Source organism: Neltuma alba, unplaced genomic scaffold (assembly GCF_004799145.2).
Source record: "Neltuma alba isolate B1F8T4 unplaced genomic scaffold, ASM479914v2 tig00012267_pilon, whole genome shotgun sequence".
Classification (NCBI taxonomy): Eukaryota; Viridiplantae; Streptophyta; class Magnoliopsida; order Fabales; family Fabaceae; genus Neltuma; species Neltuma alba.
The window spans coordinates 41,544-60,312 of record NW_021636791.1 but is presented as its reverse complement, the minus strand read 5'-3'; positions in this window follow the sequence as shown (position 1 = coordinate 60,312).

Below are 18,769 nucleotides of genomic sequence, written 5' to 3'. Positions count from 1 at the left end.
AAGTATGAATCCAGTTCATGTGTGCCCATTTCAATGTCAAGTTGTAGTGTTCATTTGGTAATTTTTTTAATTTTTTAGAATTTATACCCAACTCTGGGAGAGCATAACTCTTTGTACAATATTCTAAATCTCGTGAAATACCACTCATTTTAAAGTTAAAACTATGATCTATTAAAATGTTAAGCTTCAGATCCAAATTCCATCATTTGCTTAAAAATTCATGCGGTCAAACTTTACTATTAAAAAGTCAATTTTTATCTTTTTTCAAGTATAACTCATCCATATTAAGCCATGACCATTCTAACATGATTCAGTCACATATTGCAGCATTTAATGAGTAATTCTTCATAATTTACAACTCTTAAAAGCCATCCAATGCATAGCCATAAATGTTACAAAACTTGTCCATAAAGCTCTATATAAGTTCCAATATAATTCTATAGCATATTTTCCTTTATGGAGATACCATCTCCTTGCTCTTGTCCACACCCCTTGGAAGTCCTATTTGTTGTTTATACACATAGAGGAATGAGATTTCATAGAAAGGTCAGTAGCAAAGGAATTACAACAATAATGTTAAATAAGCAAGGTATATTACAAACAAGTTTATAAACATTTATTCACATTTATGCTATGCAAGTATCATCCCAATCATATCAAAATCAATATATCCAAGCACATTGCCAAGGCACATAATGCAACCAACCACATGTCATCATCATCAAACAATTTCAAATATAACATGGAATATACTTAAGAAATCATATTATGTAACAACCAAGCAAATTAACATTAAAATTGTAAATTTCATGCTACCTATTTTTAATCCATAATTTTTGGCCTCTTGGGTCTCTTTGAGGTCCTCCTTGTTCTCTTGCTTAATGCCTATCAATTCATGTATAAATAGATGCCATATTATCAACCATAACACATAAAATATCATTAGGTATTAATATAACTCTATAACCCTCTTTTCTTTGACTTTTTGACTTTAATTTTTGTCTTGTTTCAATCAATCTCTTGGGCCATTCATGCACAATTTTTCATATAGAATTCAGATACCAAATCAGATTTAGCAAAATCACACTCCTTCCCCCTTAACTTGCTTTGGCTAAGTTGGAGATACTTTAGGTTTAGAATTTCCATTTTTTATTCCAATGCTTTCAAACACTTTTTCTCATCATATTTTCACACAACAACACGATCTAAACTCATTAGAATCATCAAATTAAATTGAAACAATTTCTAACCCCATGATCTTGAAGTGGATGAATTGCTCCCTTAAATAAGGAACTTGGAATTTCTTCTAGAAATCAATCCAACCATCAACCAAGCAAGCTATTCCAAACTCTAAATCATGGTTTCTATCCTTCCCTAATCATTTCTCACCAATTCAAAATTTGGACACCATAATATCTTGGAATTTCGTCACTAAAGTCCACTTGAAATAAGCTAGAAACATAGCTAAATTAAAGCTTTAACATACCTTGATTAATCCTTGGTTCTTCCTTGATAATCTTTGGCTTTAAACCTACATGAAATTGGCTCCCAAACTCATCTGTTTCTATGGCAAAACCTCTGCCTTTTTAAGTGTTCAAAAACTGAAATTGAAGGCTTATAGGAGCAGTATTTATAGACCTCAACTTGGTCTCCTCTTCCTTCCAAGTGTCCCTTAAAAATCTAGAGTATTAGAGCTATGTGGACACCTTAAGATGCTGTAGAAATTTGGGAGTGTACGAGTGTCCCTTGGTAATAATGTTTATGATAAAATCATGTGATATTTTGTATTATTTTATTTCATAACCATATACACCACTTGGGCCATGAATTTACTAGTCATTTCTGGCCCAAAATCAAGTCCAATAGGCTGCAGAAAGAAGAAAGGGATATCACCTTACATCTCTAAACATTTTTCTACCTGATTTCACCATATGGCTAAAATCTCTATCTAATTTTCAATAATATTTTTGAACCTCCAAAAATTTATTTCTCCCAATCTAAAATCATATTTTAATATAGGAAGACTCCTGAATTTTTTGAGAATTAATCTCAACCTCTAACTATTTATTTTGAATTTTCTTTGAAATCAGGCTTTACTAATAAGACTTCAATAATAAATATTCTAAAATCAATCATTTCACCTCCAGATCCCAAAAATAATTTATAAATTCAAATAAATCTTTAAATAATTTTTTCATATTTTTCCCAAATTATTAAGGCCTCTATGTATTTAAAGTAATTGTTTTTGGCTAATTTTTCACTGTTTTTCTCAAAAAACTCTATTTACAGAAAATTTTGTAATAAATTATTTTTATACTATTTTCACTTCTAGGGCATCAAATCCAAAACCTCTAATTTAATTTTTTTCACCATTTTCTAGGAATTTTCTAAATTTTTTTTCTAATTTTTCCATTTTGCCCTTCCTGGATTAATAATTTCAAAAATATCAGTCCGGATAAGGGTCAAATCTCAACTCAAAAGTTGTTCTGCCTCTGAGTCTACTTTTCTACTTAACCTTCTGTCTAATTTATTATTCACATTACCAGGATTAAAATTAGCAGGATATGACATTTCTCTTCCCTAAAATAAATTTCGTCCTCAAAATTTGAAACATACCTTAGGTGAAGAGCTCTAGTTGCTCTCCATTTCATCTTCCTTCTCTTAGGTTATTTCTTCTTGTGTCAAATCCTTTCAGATCACTTAACTAATGGGATTGACTTATTCAGTAACTGCTTAACCTTCTGATCTATGATTCTTTGTGGTTGTACTTCAATCATCAAGTCATCCTGTAGTGCAATATCATCATACTCTATGATATGAGTAGGATTTGGTTGATGCTTCTTAACTAGGAACATGGAAGACGGTAAAGAAAGAATTGATTGGGAAGTTAGGCTAGAAATTCCCAAAGATTCCCAGAAAATCATGTAAAATAGAATTAATGGTCAAAAAATAGTATTTGAGGCCCTAGAGGAATTATTGAAAGGAAAATAAATAAATATAGAATTTTTTATATTTTTTAGAATTTTTAGTTACACTAAGAAATAATAAACAAAATTAATTATTTAAAGTATCTAGAGGTCTCAATAATCCTGGAAAAATGTGAAAAAATTTCTTAAAGGATTAAAATAATTTATAAAATTGTCCCTAACTGCAATTGATGAGGAGGTTAGCTTTAATAATATTTAAAGTGAAATTATTATTGGTAGAATGCCGGTTTTACTGGGAATGAAATTTAGAGAATTCTGGATTGAATTAAAGTTCAAGAAAAATCATGGAACTTCTTTACACTGAAAGGAGATTAATAGTGCACTAAAGTGAATTTTCTGAGACAGTGGATTAGACAGGATATAAGAAAAATTTATCTGGTATTGCGCTGATATTTAGTGTAATTAAGGATAATCGGGGAAGTGCATTTTTCTGCAAATTTTTTAGCCCAAATCGCACATGTGTCACACCTAAATTGGCCCATTTTGGAGAAAAATGCTTAGTGAAAAATAAAAATAAAAATAAGTTCCTAGAAAATGGTTAATTATGGTGAATAAGGAAATTAACCAAGTTAGGCTAATTAATCTTGGTATGACATAAGCAAGTGACATCATCAATATGACATCATGTGGACATGTGGCAAGATCACATTCATGAAGCACAAGATTTATTCACCTATTTTTAATTTATTTTCAATTATTTTTGGAAGAATTTTTAAGGGCTAGGATTTAGCCACTTAACCCTTGCAATTTTGTTGAAGTTTAAGGGTAAATAGTTATTGAAAAGCTTATAAATACCCCTCCCACACTTGAATTTTCAGCGAAGAGAGGAAGACTTGGAGAGGCTTTGTTGCTCTTGAATTTAGAGAGAGAAAAGGCAAATTCTAAAGAGAGAAAGGTCATTCAAGCTTAAGGAAACATCAAGGTAAACTTCTATCCTCTCTTGTGCTTTGATGTGGGTTGTTTTTATGGTATTTACATGTGGTTTGGATGGCCATTTTCCTATGAAAAAATGCTGCCATAATTTTAAAAAATTTGGAAGAAAATAGCCAAGGGATTGAAACCTAGATTAGACACTTGAAAAAGGTAGGAATTGATTGGTTGTGATGGAATTTTGTAAAGAAAATCCAACTCCTAAATATATGTATCAATTCGGGCAAGAAGAGAAATTGATGTTAGAGTTAGATTCAATTTAATTTGATGCTTCCAATGTATTTAAATGATGAAATCTTATAGGGAAACACCAAGAAAGGAAGCTTGGAAGCATTAAAATTGAAAATAAAAATTTTGGAATTTAACCCTTATATTCAACCAAGATGATTTCAATAGAGAGGAATTGGATTTTCATAAATTTAAGTTGATATTTGAATTCTATATGAAAAATTATGTAAGATTGACCCAAGGGAATTAAGGAATCAAACTAAGAAATAATAACACAAAAAATCAAGTAAAAATGATTAAGGGTTATTATAATGAATGGAATAATAATATGTGATGCCATATTGTGTTATCAATAGGTTTGGCATCCAAAGAGGAGGATATTAACCAAGGGAAGAGTTTGGAAAGTAAAGTAAAGGATAAGCTTGAAAAATGTAGCTAGCATGTACTATTTTATGTTTTCTCGCATTGTATTTATTGCTATATGCTATGCTATGTTGCTATGCCATGACATTGATGAGATTATGATGTTATGTGATGCTTAACTCCATTCATGTAATACCTTAGCTTATGCAGGGTTGAGTGCTTTAAATGAGAAGTATATTAATTCCTTTCCATGCCATGTGAATGAGTTGAAAGCATATGATAACTAGTTCATGTAGCATGTAATACTTTGCTTGAGTGTGGCATTGTAAATGTGATACTATGCTATCAAGATTCTTATGAATCTTACCCCTCCCATGTTAAGCAAATCTTAGGGCCTACAACATTCAAAGCAAAGGAAAAGGAGGTGATAAATGCTTGAAGAAAATATTTGATGTTATGAAATGTATATGGCTTTGATCCATTCTTGAACTATGTGGATGTTTGTAAATATCTTTTTGGATAGTACCATGCTATTTTATGATGCAAATATATGTCAAAGTATGGTAGTATAACCAATTATGTGGTTTAATGATGGTATGCTAAGTTAGAGTTTAAGTATGAAGAGGCAAAACCAAAACAGGGATGAAAGTCAACGTTTTGGGGGACAAACTTTGACCCATGTGATTTTGACCAGTTAAATAAGTTAGGTCACAAAATTTTATAAGCACAAGGATCTCATTTTTCTCTTTAAAATGAGTGGTGACTGTTGGAAATTGTGCCCTAGGGGCCAATCATTATGTTTTGAACATTGTTAATTTATGAGTTTATTAATTACGTTATCATATTATTTGCATGTTTGCTGTGATAACTATCCTTGGATAACTCATGGTTTATCCTAAATGTCCCTGGTCGGTCATCTATGTGGGAGCAAAGATGAAATAAGACCAGTATGACTTTAAAGATATATAGAGATATAAATTAAAGTCATAGGTACATGTAAGAGTACAAGGTGTTGGACCGACCCGCTATGAGAGAGCTGCATGGGTTAAGTCATAAGCTTCTCTCATATACAGACCATGTCACTGTGCCCTTTGACCTGAGATCATCATGGATTCATACATGAGAAACGCTTAGCTTTGACCTAGTCAAAAGTCACTTTTGACCAAGTGATCATAAAGACTATGTTCAGGCTTAGTGGTTTTTCATGCGTAGGAATGTGAATGGTCAAGATGGAATTTGTCCCTCACATTCGTAGAGAGACATTACTGGGCCCCTCGATGAGTGAGTCTGAGAAATGTATGGCCATACTATAATGGAAAGGTAGTTCCATTTCTATACTCAGACTACTCAGGGATCGAGAAAGTAACGGTCATGGATAGGAGGATGACGTTCTCCATGCCTCATCCATGACCAAAATGTCGTGAGACAAAAGGGACGTGATATGGTTGTATGAAAGGTTGCATCGTTCAATGATCCTCATATGATTTGGGTAGTCGTGATGTCTTGCTAGAGACCGCTTACGACTTGTGGGTCATTATAGTTAATGGCCCACTGCCAACTTCATATGGGCCTACAGGGTCGCACACAAAATAGCCCGACACGAGTTATGATGTCCAGATTCATTGAATCTAAGATATGTCCAGATTCAATGAATAATATAGGGTGGACGTGTATATATATATATATAAATTCGTATATATATATAAATATAAAAGATATTAATTGTTAGATTTAATTTATAAGGATAAATTAAATATATACAAATTAATTCCGTCATCTCTTTATTAAATAAATAGGAGAATTAAATCTGTGAGACGGATTTAATTTAAACCATATTTATTTAATTGTTCTCTTATCTGATTAGGCAATATTTGATATTGTATTAATTTCGGAATTAATTTAGAGTTAATTTCGAAATTAAATATTATTAATTAAACCTATATAGCATCCTATATATTGGTATGAGGAGCTAGGGTTTAACTAAGAGAGAACCAACACCTAAGAGACGGCCAAAGAGAGGAGAGAGGACGGATTCCTAAAACCCTAGACGGACATAGGCGCTAGCACGCCGTTCGAGGTTGAGGGCTACTCGTGTGGATACCGGTAGAGGAAGCCGACCGGAGTTGTCGACTTCGAACGACAAAGGAGGCGAGCAGAAGCATCCTGAACGGCTGAATCATCGAGTCACCAGGGAATCGAACGCCTAAAGGTAATGCTGAAGGGAATTTAAAGACGACGCGCAGCGGAAAAACAACTCGAAATTTTAAAACTTTCATTCCCTTTCCCAGATCTACCGATCGCGTTTAAGTCAGGTAGTAAGAAGCATTACCTTTAGGCGTTCGATTCCCTGGTGACTTGATGATTCGGCCGTTCAGGATGCTTCTGGTGCCTCCTTTGTCGTTCGAAGTCGACAACTCCGGTCGGCTTCCTCTACCGGTATCCACACGAGTAGCCCTCAACCTCGAACGGCGTGCTAGCGCCTATGTCCGTCTAGGGTTTTAGGAATCCGTCCTCTCTCCTCTCTTTGGCCGTCTCTTAGGTGTTGGTTCTCTCTTAGTTAAACCCTAGCTCCTCATACCAATATATAGGATGCTATATAGGTTTAATTAATAATATTTAATTTCGAAATTAACTCTAAATTAATTCCGAAATTAATACAATATCAAAATATTGCCTAATCAGATAAGAGAACAATTAAATAAATATGGTTTAAATTAAATCCGTCTCACAGATTTAATTCTCCTATTTATTTAACAAAGAGATGACGGAATTAATTTGTATATATTTAATTTATCCTTATAAATTAAATCTAACAATTAATTATATTTATATATATATATATATACGAATTTATATATATATATATACACACGTCCACCCTATATTATTCATTGAATCTGGACATATCTTAGATTCAATGAATCTGGACATCATAACTCGTGTCGGGCTATTTTGTGTGCGACCCTGTAGGCCCATATGAAGTTGGCAGTGGGCCATTAACTATGATGACCCACAAGTCGTAAGCGGTCTCTAGCAAGACATCACGACTACCCAAATCATATGAGGATCATTGAACGATGCAACCTTTCATACAACCATATCACGTCCCTTTTGTCTCATGACATTTTGTTCATGGATGAGGCATGGAGAATGTCATCCTCCTATTCATGACCGTTACTTTCTCGATCCCTGAGTAGTCTGAGTATAGAAATGGAACTACCTTTCCATTATAGTATGGCCATACATTTCTCAGACTCACTCATCGAGGGGCCCAGTAATGTCTCTCTACGAATGTGAGGGACAAATTCCATATTGACCATTCACATTCCTACGCATGAAAAACCACTAAGCCTGAACATAGTCTTTATGATCACTTGGTGAAAAGTGACTTTTGACTAGGTCAAAGCTAAGCGTTTCTCATGTATGAATCCATGATGATCTCAGGTCAAAGGGCACAGTGACATGGTTTGTATATGAGAGAAGCTTATGACTTAACCCATGCAGCTCTCTCATAGCGGGTCGGTCCAACACCTTGTACTCTTACATGTGCCTATGACTTTAATTTATATCTCCATATATCTTTAAAGTCATACTGGTCTTATTTCATCTTTGCTCCCACATAGATGACCGACCAGGGACATTTAGGATAAACCATGAGTTATCCAAGGATAGTTATCACAGTAAACATGCAAATAATATGATAACGTAATTAATAAACTCATAAATTAACAATGTTCAAAACATAATGATTGGCCCCTAGGGCACAATTTCCAGCAAATGCTTCTTACTACCTGACTTAAACGCGATCGGTAGATCCGGAAAGGGATTGAAAGTTTTAAAATTTCGAGTTGTTTCCGCTGCGCGTCGTCTTTCAATTCCCTTCAGTGACACGCCTCAAATGGATACTTGTGTAAGAAGTTATGCCTATCCAAAGTTAGGCAAAAATACTGAAAAATTGAAAAATGACCAAATGAACAATACTTTTTAAAAATAAAACTGGGCTCGAATTTGAAGATAATTTATCTAGAAATTATTTTTACTCAAAATATAATACAAATATCTTCTAATAGAACATGGAATCACTCTATTTTGATTTTTTTTAGAATTAATTATAATTTTTCAAAATTTGGCTAAAAGAGGGGTTGCTGTGAATAGTAACTCAAGAATAAAAATTTTTAAGTCTTGAATTTTTCGAGTTTTTAGCCATCAAATGTGATTCTATTTGCTTAATTGGTAAGTTATTTGGTGAAAAGTGAAGGTGTTACATTAGCTATTGTAGAAGTTGCAAAAGTGTAATAATTAGGCACTTTAGAAGTTTTTTCAATGTTCATGCATGATGTTTAAATTATCTCCCTGTGAAATGAGTTGGAAAAATGGAACCTTTTTAAATTTATGAAAAAATTATTGCTAATAGAATTACTGAACTTGTTACTGGTGTTAGTGATGTTGTTAACTGCCTTACAGAAGTTGTAAAAAATTCCCATTTATGGTTCCCTGATCAATCTCTTGAACTTTCAAGAAGCTTTCAGATAACATGGTTAATGGCATTACACTAGTTGTTAATATCTATACAGGTCTTGTTAATAGTATTACTAAAGTTGTCAAGATCCCAATTTTTGGATTTCATGGAAAACCTGTTGTTAATGAAATTACTAAACTTGTTAATAGCATTAATGAAATTGTCAACCACATTACAAAAGTTGTAAAAATCCCCATTTATTATTCCATGACCAATCTCTTGAAATTTCAAGAGGCTTTCAAATGACTTGGTTAATGGCATTACGAAAGTTGTTAATAGTTATACACATCTCGTTAATAGTGTTACTAAAGTTATAAAAATTCCGATTTTTGGATTTCATGAAAAACCTATTGTTAATGGAATTACTCAACTTGTTAATAGTGTAACTAAAGTTGTTAACCACATTATTGAAGTTCTTCTTTCTTCTTGCTCAACAAGCAGTTTTGTGGACTTGTTTTTGTACAATAGGCCTATGCTACTGTTCAAATCTTTTTCAATCAATTCTTTTATTCTCTTGTCTATCTAATACTCAATAGCATTTTTTGAGTCATGACCATGTACTCTTGACAAGGGAATTTCTTACCCAAATATCACTGCGATAGTAATCACAAACTACTCCATATAATCTAATTGAATGAAATAGTAACAAATATATTTAAGAAAATGTATAACTAAAAAAGATGCAGCAAGAAGTACAAGTATCCACCCACATTGCAACTATCATCCTCCTACTTCCTAAACAAGTTCACATAATCTTCCATCTCTTTGTAGAGGTCATCCATGATGTATATTGCCCAATCATACTTTTCAAATCACTACTTAATCAAACACACTACCAAGTCAAACCTAAAAAAGTCCCAAATGTGTACAACATACATAGGAATTCAAATTGTTCTTCATCCTTCCTAGATTTTATGTCAACTAGTATCTTGTTGTATACAACTTTACCATAATTCCCCCTCAACCTCTTATATGTCTCATCATCTTCCTCCATATCTGCTCTCACCTCTTCCCTAATATGGGGTACACCAAGTAATTTTTTTACATCATTTGCCTCAATTTCTTTTGTCCTCCCCCAAAGTATGAATTGGTGTGCCATTGGATCGTACAATTGAATAAAAGACAAAAATAAGTCCTGGGGGAGTATCTCACAATCTATATTCAGCAACTTGGAGAACCCTATATACTTTACCCTTTCTCTTAAACTTTTATAACTTTTAACAAATTTTACTGATGGTGTGGATTGACGAACTGAGCAGCAGGTTAACATGAACAATTTTCTTTTACTTTTCTTCTTCTCAGGCCTCAATTGTTTAGCCTGTTGAATCCCGCCATTTTTTTACCTTCTTTATTTTGAACTAATTTGAAATATTAATAATATTATTGTATCCATTTTTAATTCCAAAAAGAAAAGCTTAGGAACAATAGAAGCAAACACGGGATTGTGGTTTTAGGTTAGGAATTAAGCAATTATAATTAGAGGGACACTTTTTTTTAAACTAAAGTTAGATTAGTAATTGTTCTACCACAACTCTTTCTCTGAATTTATTTTTTCTTCCCTATAGAACTTATGAGAATTACAAAGACTGTGAGAGTAGGCGTGTGTCTATGACAACACACGATTTCATTTGAAATTTTAATTAAAGTTAATTAATTTTTTAACTTTTAAACAAATCATGGGATGGGGTGTTGTGTATGAGCATGAGCACCAGAAAATTTTATGTATAACTTTAGAAGTAAATACAACAGCCGGCCTGTTTGATAATGACTCTACCAATAAATTTTGAACTAATGAACTCTCTCTTCCAGTTTTCATAACACACAAATAAGGAAAGGAGACAATAAAGTAACCTAAAAATTGATAAATGACATATGAATATGGGTAAATTTTGAAATTCCAAATTAGACCTCTTATGCTATTTCGAAATTTTTCAATCTTGTGAAATGACATAAATATCCTTCACTATTTTCCTCTCCCCCCCCCAAAGATTTGCCATCTTAATTAGAACTCTTAGCTAGTTTCCAGCCGCTAGAGCTTTAGTATTAGTGACCCCTCCGGTGGCTAGCCATTGAAGCTGTTGCGACATGTCGCCGAAACCTCGATGATCAGTTACTGAAACTCCAATGGCGACTTTTTCTTATGTATTGACTACATTTGTTTCTAGAACTTGATGGCTACTCTCATTCAGTAATTGACTACTCTTGTCTCGTGATTGACTACTTTCATTTTAAAAAATTTGGTAACTGCTTTTGTTTAGTTATTAACTACTTTAATTTTGCTATTACCTACTTTTATTTTAAAAACTCAAAAAATGCATTCATAAAGTGTTGTTGAAAATCTAGTGACAACTTTTGTTTCATTATTTACAACTCTTGTGTAATTAATAGCTATATAAAAGTAGTCATGGGAATTTTGAAAACAAAAGTAATCAATAGTTATACAAAAGTAGTTACTGGGAGGACAAGGGCAATGATGTCATTTTAGAACATTTTAAAATTCTAAAATAGTACAAATAATCGAATTAGAAAATAAAAAATTAGTTTAAAATCATAAATATATAAAAATATAATTTATTTTCTAAGAATATGCTTATTTATCGGGGGTGAGAGATGAGAGTGAGAGAAACTAAGCGAACCCATAATTAACACAATGAAGACTAAAAATTTTAGGTATTTAATTACATACATATCACCTAAGTTTGACGAGTTAGCATTTTTCGTTAGACGAAGTTAACAGCACTATGTTTGAAGGACTAAGACCGCAAGCAAAAATAAAACTGAATGCAAATATAGAGGATCAAATATATATGAAAAAGTCATGAAAAATAGACCCTAAAATTTGCAAAATTGTAAATTAGGACTCATTACAAGACTTGTATAAGGTTTTGACAACAATTAAATGGGAAATAACAACAAATTTTTGTAAAAAAAAATACTTTATTTGCAATTTCACAATTTGCACGGTGTTTTTTTTTATTTTATCAATATATTTTGGTTATTAGGTCATGAGAAAGCATTAAAACAATAATAATGTTAAGATGGGAAATTATGAAATTTGGTTTATAAATGATATGAGATCACTTAGAACTATCTCATTCTCTTATTTCCTCTCATTTTGGTCAACCAACACCCTGGGGGAGAACTGAAAGCAAGTGGGAGAAGAGAGGAAGAAGCGAAGAAATTTAATTGTGTTTATTGATTGATTTCATTCCTTGTATAGTTCCTACCAACTATTTAAATCCCTATACATTCTCTCTGCTATATACAAGGTAATAGAATATATAGTTTCACAGATTTACTCACATGGTATCAGAGCAATTGTGGGTGTTAATCACCATTTAATCCCTGTGCTACTATCATGTCGCAATCACCTGAGAAGAGCGAGTCGACCAAGTTGATGTTGGAGCCCGAAGGCTCCATGCACTCCCATCTGACATAGGGCCTGGGTGGGAGTTCTGTCCTAATCATTCTAGAGAAAATCACCAGTGATACTTATCGTGAGTGGGCTCAATCCATTTGACTCGTGGTTGAAGGTGTAGGCAAGATGGGCTACCTCATCGGTGATGCACGATGTTCATCATCCACTAACACTAAACCATGCTTCTCTGGAAGACTGAGAACTCGATGGTCTCCTCTTGGTTGATTAACATGATGGCACCAACCATTAAGAGGAGTTTTGTCTTCTTGCCTACTGCATGTGATGTATAGAATGTTGTACGCGAGGGCTACTCTAACGGTGAAAATGTGTCCCAAGTTTTTGTGATTCGAATGAAGCTATGACAGCTCAAGCAAGGTATTAGATTATATTGTTAAATGATTATTATCTAACCATGTTAGCCCTGTGGCAGGAACTTGATCTTCATAATGACAACACATAGCATTGTGTTGAGGATGCTGTCCTTTACAAAGGGAACATAGACAAAGAATGACGCTTTGAGTTCTTTGCTAGTCTCAATTCTAACCTTGATGTTGTCCGTAGTTGTCTCCTTAGTTAGGTCCCTTTGCTTGTGGTCTGCGAAGCATTTGCAGAAGTAAGGTATGAAGATTCGCGACGCCACATCATGTTGCTTGCTCCTGTACCTATGATTTCTACTCTGAAGTTATTTTCCTTAATGTCTCACAATGTTGGTGTCAAAAATCAGAAACTGAAACCCAGGTATGACTATTGCAAAAAGACTAGACACACTAAAGACATATTTTGGGATTTACATGGGAAACCAATGGATTGGAAACCAAAGCGAGGCAGAGGACGTCGGTATATCGCTAGCATAGAAAAGGGAGCAGAACAACCAACTACCTCCCTTACTATCTCCAATGATCAAATCTCCAAACTCATAAACATGCTCAGCAATCTACAATCTCCTGGTCAGTCTTGACACACTCAGCCTATCGCTATTGTGGTCCATAAAGATAACTTTCTATATGCCTTAAACCTCATCCAAAGCATGTGCACAGGTAGGTGTTGGATAATTGATTTAGGTGCCCCTAATCATATGATAGATAATAGCAAATTATTTATTTCATATACTCCTTGTGATGGCTCTCTTCATGTTAAAATTGTTGATACATCTCTCTTTACTATTGCCATTGGAGATATTCATATATCTAATCACCTTGTCCTCCACTCTTTTCTTCATGTTCCCAAGTTAAAATGCAATTTAATTTTTGTGCATAAAATCGCTAAACATAAAAGATGCTATACTGGTTTTTATGATACTTACTGTTTATTCTAAGACCTCTTAACCGGGAAGATGATTGGGAGTGCTAAGGAATTTGATGGCCCATACTACTTTGATGAATCCTCTGTTACAAACACTTGTGTCTGCAATAAAATTTCCCTCCTAAGGGATAGTGATCTCTTTCTCTGCCATAAACATCTTGGATACCCTAGTTTTTAATATCTCATCCACATGTTTCTAGATCGCTTTCATAATAAAAATGTCTCTGCACTCCATTGTGAAATTTGCGAACTTGCTATACACTATTATGCTCATTTTCTTCAAACTATTTGTTAGATTTAAGGGTTTTGATGATAACAAATTGAGTAATCTGTGTTTTAGTAAGTTGATCAATCACCTGATCGATCAAGGGTTTATCGATCACATGACAGATCAAATTACTGTGTAAACAAGTAACTTAGCAGAAATGTTAATCGATAACTTGATAGATAATTCAAATTGTATGTGTTGATCGATCATTGTTAACACTGTTTTATATAGAAGTCTGCAGAAAATTATCGATCAATTGATCGATAATCTAATGATCGAACAACTGACAGATAATGGGACACAAATTTGTTAAGTTTTTATCAATCACATGATCGATAAATATGTCATCGATGAGAAGACAGATAAATGGTAAAGCTTCCTACTCACGTTGTATTTTGTCTTAATCACCATTTATCGATCACTTTATTGATCAAAGGTTTATCGATAACTTGTTCTGTCATTACATCATAACTTATCTGTTTATCGATATGTTTAAGTATGTCGACAAGTTCTTTATCGATCACTTTATAGATTAGTGGTTTATCGATCAAATGATCAATCATCACCTTCTCACTGCACTAATCAGTTTTAAGTTTATTTTCAATCACCTGATCGATCATTTAATTATCGATGAAATGATCGATCATCCAAACTTCTGAAACTTCTATTTTCACATAATGTGATCGATCAAACTCTTTTCTGGTTTTGTGAAATAAGTCTTTTAAACATTATTTTATCGATAACTTGATCAATCAATCTTTAATTGATCAACTACTTGAAAAATTATACAATCTGTGTTTTCATCGTGAAATACTTTTCTTGATCTTTTATCGATCAGTTTTTCTATCATTTGTTTATTGATAAAGTATTCGATCATTGTTCTTCGAAAATCTATTTTCTCCCACTCAGCTTTATCGATAACATAATCGATCAAACAGTTTTTGATCACTTGATCGATCATTAACTCTTTTCAGTTAACATCAACAAGTTACAGTGATTCTCAAAATCTGTTGAAAATTACTCTTCAAGCTTTTCTCAGCCTTTAGGATAATCTTAATTCTCTATTTTAAGAGATTCAAAGCAATAGGTGATCTTAAACCCTTTTCTGCATAATCTTTCTGAAGTCATTCTTATTCATTTATCGATCACTTGATAGATCATCAGTTAATCCATAACTTGATCGATAAATATAGTTATCTATTTCAAAATCTTTCACTTTGATTAATTGATAACTTGATCGATCAACCAGCCATCGATCATGACTTCGATCAAAGATGTTCAGTTCATGTTTAATGCATCTAGTAACTGATTGATTCCCTTTCCAACTACCACATGAATGTTCATTATTATCACTTGATCAATTATCTTCATGAGTTTCATCCTGAAAGAAAAAATTATTAGATTGAAGTATTGTTACAGAATACGAAGCAAACTCAACGGTTATTCAATGGTTATTTAGTAGCGTGTAACCTACCATGTCAGAAGCATTAATGGCGAAAGCCATTGCAACTGAACTCCCAACAGCTAGCATTGAATGATAATTGAATACGCGAGCTACCCTCTGCTGAAATATTTACTGTTGCATTCAATACTTTGTTTTCACCGAGCTTCAGTGTTTCATATTCATTTACTCTGTGAGAGAGACAGATACACCTTATTTACTCATTTTCTGAGAGTAACTCAAGAATGTGGACTCTTGAGAGGGATTGTAACCTTACGGGTAGTAAAGGGGAGTGATTGATGAAATCAATTACTGTACTGAGGTGCCAAGAGCCCGTTTAATCTTGGATCATAGTGGAAATTTCAGAGGTGTTCTGAGGACTGGACGTAGGTTAAGTGGTTTGAACCAAACCAGTATAAATCCTGTGTCTTTGCTCTGCGATGAAATCCTTCTAACTTAAAGCTCTCTATTTTTATTTATTTCACTGTTTCAATACGTTTAAATTTTCATAACTCACCCAATTCACCCCATTTTTGGGTGAGACTGCTACTAACATTTGGTATCAGAGCAGGTCTCTTCAGTAAAGACTTAACAGTCTGAAGAGAGATCCTATGGTAGGTTTTGGAGACAGCGGGCTACCTGATGGGTGTTCAACATTAAAGCCACCTGGCTTCAATGGAGAAAACTACACCTTTTGGAAAATGAGGATGAAGATCTTCATCAAAGCTATTGAGTATGGATTATGGGATGTGATCGAACATGACAACTACATTTCGATGAAAATTATAGACGGTCAACAAGTTCATAAGAGTCTCAGGGAGTTCGATGAAGAAGACAAGAAGTTGGTGACACTAAATGATAAAGCTATCAACATACTAACCTGTGCACTGAGCCAAAGAGAGTATTTTCGAGTTTCCCGTTTGGAAACTGTAAAGGAAAAGTGGGAGGCACTGGAGGTTGCTCACGAAGGAACAACTAGCGTAAAACAGAGCAGAATCAACACTCTCACCATAGAATTTGAATTGTTCAGAATGAAGGATGGAGAGTGCATCCAAGACATGGAAGTTAGATTCTTGCACCTCATAAATCATCTCACTGTACTCAAAAAGAAGTATAGTGAAGAAGATCAAGTGACGAAAATCTTAAGCGATCTCATGAAAGAATGGGAGCCGAAAGTAACAGCCATTGAGAAAACAAAGGGAGAATCAATTAGCTCTGTTACAGCGCTATTTGGAAGTCTAGCAGAGTATGAGAGCAAGCAGAAATGCAAAAAGGAGATGAATGAGAAAAATCACAAAGGCATCGCTCTCAGAACTCAAGAAAGTGAGGATGACGATGAAGAGGACCTGGAAGATGATGAAATGGGCCTTATAGTCAGAAGGTTCAAGAAATTCTATAGGAACAAAGCAGGAAGGAGGTTTTAATCAGAACGTAAAGCCTCTACATCTCAAAACAAGCCCAAGGATCCAATCATTTGCTTTGAATGTAAAAAGCCAGGACATATCAAAGCAGAGTGTCCACAGCTGTCCAAGATGAAAGATAAGGACAAGAAGAAAGAAAAGTTCAGAAAGAAGAAGGCCTTTGTAACATCAATCTGGGGAGATAGTTCCTTAGAGGAAGAAGAAAGCGACGATGAAGAAATAGCGAACATCTATCTCAAGGCTCAGGAAGATGAAGACTCAGAGACAGATGAGGTAATCACTCTTGAACCCTCTTATGATGAATTACAATCTAAATACAATGCATTACATTCAGAATTAGTAAGAATTGCAAAGGAGTTGGTAAGCTCCAAGAAAAAGATAAAGCTTCTGGAGGAACAGCAAGCAAAGCAAACAGAAACCACAGCTCCAGTATGCATAGAATATAAGCAGAACAAGCAGAAAGCCAAGGAGCTCACAAAAACATTGGAAAAATTCACCAAGGGTAGTGAAATGCTCAAAGTAATTCTGGGAGGCCAACGGTGCTCAATGGATAAAACCGAAATAGGATATGATCCCACTTAAGATAAGAGAAAAGGAAAGAAGAAGAGTGGTGGTTAGTCGCATCTTACCTTTTTTAGAAATACTATTCATTCCTCTAATCCTTTTGCATTATGTTCCTATTGCAACTATAAAGGTCACACAACTTCTTTTTGTCATCACAAGAAGAAAGGAACCTACGGGACATTAAAATGGGTGCCCAAAGGTACTTATGTGCCTAGGACAATCTATACTAACCAAAAAGGACCCAAGAATGTATGGGTACCTAAAATATGATTGTGCTGTTGCAGGTATGTCTCAAAACATCCAGAACAAACAAATGGTACATCAACAGTGGATGCTCTAGACATATGACAGGTGATGCCAAGAAGTTCACATCACTCAAACCAAGAGAAGAGGGCAAAGTGAGCTTTAGTGGCAATCAATCTAGAAGAATTGCTAGAATCGAAGAAATAGGAAGTGACAAACGGATGAAGGCTGAAGATGTGTACTATAACATCCTAAGTTTTATCGGGTTTTAATAACCTCTTTTGGTTATTTTGAGGATAGATTAGTAATTTAATCTTGATCTTGGTGTTTGGCTTAGGTTTGAGGTAACTGAGAGTTCCAGGGGGAGTGTCCTTTCGGGAAGGTTTCGCCGCTGCGAAGTTAGGGGTATGCTGTGGCGAAGGTTTTCTGGGCGAGCGAGAGTTTCCTCTCAGGGAGCTTTCGCCGTGGCGAAGACTGGAGTTCGCCGCGGTGAATTCAGACTTTCAGGCGAGTAATCCCTCTCGGGATTAGTTCGTCGCAGTGAAGTTCTAGGTTCGCCGCCGCGAAGGGGGTCGAATCTATGTAGTTGCGAGGAGAGTCAGATGTGCGAAAAATAGAAAATCAGAAGGAAGAGAGAGAGGCTCTGCTAGGGTTTCGAATTTCTAGCTTGGAGGGGGCATTTCTAAGGATCCATTACCTCAAGTAAGTGATTTTAACCTCTAATCTACTTTCTTTCTTGGAATTTCTAAGGATTTATGGTGGAACCCTAGAGTTTTCTAGGTTATGATGGAATTGAGGTTTCTGACAGATTGTTTTGAGTTTAATTGATTGCTTTAGATTAGTCTAAGTATTTAATCGGTGTAGTTCTCTTGGATTTAAAGAACTTTGAGTTTTTGAAGTTAGGGTTTATGGAAATGGGAGGTTTGCGATTGAGAATGATAATGTGGAGATTGATTTTGAGTTTTGTGATTTGGGTTATGTTAAGAAGGGTTAAATTGGATATTTAATCAGTTTAGAATGTTATTAAGACTTCTATTGTTCAAATGGGATGTTTGGGTGTTGAATTCCTATAGTGGGTCCTTGAG